We start from the raw sequence: 2,484 nt of genomic DNA on the forward strand, positions 1-2,484 counted from the left end.
TAAGCCTATATTCCTAGTACTGCTGTATTTTGAACTTTTTTAGAACATTTTAATTATCCAGAATATTTGATTTTGTTTATATTTGATATAATATGTTTCATTTAATTTTGTATTGTTAATTCTTTAATCCACTTTTTAAGTATTTGTATTTTAATATCTGAACACACACGCCCAGGTATATTAACGGCCGCCCAAGTATATTTCACAACCGATTTTTATTTTTTTATTTTTAAAGTTTTTTTATTCGTCCGCGACCACGACGCCATCTGCGATCGATTAACTTGTGGACAATGATCCCTCGCTCTACGCCTCCTGTACCCAGTCCCGGGCTGGCTATCGGGAGGACCGGGGGGTTTCCCGATGGCCTGGCCTGAGGATTTTTTGTCTACATGATGTGGCCTGTCGACATGGCCACTGTCATACAGATCATAAATCAAAGCCCTTGATTGGTCTCTGTGTGTCATTCAAGCTCGGGATAACCTCAGCTCAGGTGAGGTAAAAGACTCTCTTGCGGCTTTCGCACCAGCGCTTTTCCCTTTCTAGCTCCTAGCTAGAGCTTTTCTGGTTCAGCTCCGGTTTCCCTTTTCAGCTCCCGCTCTGTTCACACCGCCCAGCTGCCGCTGCTGCGTCATGACGTCACCGTTTACATCGCTGATTTTCTCCCCAACGGAGCTCACAACAACAACAACGGGGGGGGACTGCGTCGGGTCGATGATCGTGTTGCTTTTAATCATACGAAGCCAGATTAAATTAAATAACGACTTCTCCAACCTTATACTTTTCTCCAGAGTGCCGTGGTTCATTGTTTATTAATGTGTTTCAGCGGCATTTACCGACCGCTGCAGTGCTGGCTGCTCTTCCACGGGAGTTTATTCTCCCGTTAGCTCCGGGTTAGCTCACACGGTTCTAAAGTATTCACTGTCTGACTGTCACACAAGCAGCTGATACATATCCCCAGTTCCCCTTAAGTGAATGTGTGTCAGTCTGAATTGACGCTGTTTGGTGTCAGTCTGAATTGACGCTGTTTGGCATCACAACGCTGTTATGAAAGTTTCTCTGGTATAACATGGGTGATGTTAGCATAGCAACCGAAGCTAAACTGACTACTTGCTAAGCCGTTTTCTACAGGCACATTTTACCGGCGTATTTTTCATTATGATTCTACTTGTGATAGTCGGACATGACAACCTGTGCAGCCCATGTATTGATTCCATCCGATAGCTGCTATAATAACAAACAAAACGTCTGCCTGCTCTCCACAATGATCAATAACAGCGAACGGATGGTCAAAGTAAGGTACAAATAAACAGAATCACACGAAGCCTGGTTAGTGTTGCCTGACTTTATAAAGTGTGTTTTTTTTTATAAGTGTGTGGTTGCCTTCTAGTCACTTTGCTCAGCGCTACTGCTTGTAGGCAGGCATGACGAGACTCTTCAGTCGACCCATGTTCAGGGGAGGTGGGTTTAGTTTCCTACACGCCTCGACGTAAGAGAGACGTAACCGACGCCGCCTCTAGCTCCGAAGCTCTTGCTTCTAGACCGACAATTTTTTGGAGCTGGAAGTGAACCGCATTCCGGAGCTATGACGCGGCGCCGCTGCGGTGTGAACAGGAAAAAACTGCGCTTTTCCAGCTCCAGCTCCGAGCCGGAGCTGGAAAAGCGCCGGTGTGAAAGGGGCATTTGAGTGTTTAGATAGTTAACTTATGGCGCATTTCCACTACACGGCCTCGCTCGGCCTCGCTAGGTATGGCGAGGCCTCCTTAGGACTGGCTCACTTTATGGCGCATTTCCGTGCAGTTTAGGAACTGGGGTAGTATCTATAGTAACGTAGTGTAGGCGGAGCCGTGACGTCATCTTCAATGAGAACCCCAGAAAAACAACACAGCCGTTAGCTGTTAGCACTCAGAGGTCACAGCTCCTCATATCTGTTCAGAAACTAGACAAAAAGTTAAACAAGTACAAACCAAAGACTGTCTGTGTCATGGCGAGTACAGTCGCTGGTTTATTTATGTCTGTAGGCTGTTGTTGTGAGTGTGGACGGTCTGAGCATATGCTGCGTTAGCTTAGCCGATCTCCATTTAGAAAACACGCATTTTAAAAGGTTTTTCGCCTGCCGTCAAAACATCCCCCCCTGGTTTAATTTGGTATGTTTTTAGGTATCATCCCCCCCTGGTTTAATTTGGTATTTGTTTAGGTATCATCCCTCAAGTTCATCATCTTCAAAGCCCCTTCCTCATTCAAAATTATCCTCATCTATCGGCCCCCTAAACCACATCCCTCCTTCCTCTCACTTAACTCCTCAAAACTAGCTTCATCCTCCCTACTTTTCGACCTTAACATGACTATTGAGTCACCCACCTGCGAGCTGTCATTCAAATTCTCAACTCCAATAGACAATTTACTGTCAACCAAAACTTCACCTTCCCGACCCATGCCAAAAGACACATCCTCGACTTTGTCTTCTATAAAAACCTCCCAGTACCT

This window comes from Trematomus bernacchii, unplaced genomic scaffold (assembly GCF_902827165.1).
Source record: "Trematomus bernacchii unplaced genomic scaffold, fTreBer1.1, whole genome shotgun sequence".
NCBI lineage: Eukaryota > Metazoa > Chordata > Actinopteri > Perciformes > Nototheniidae > Trematomus > Trematomus bernacchii.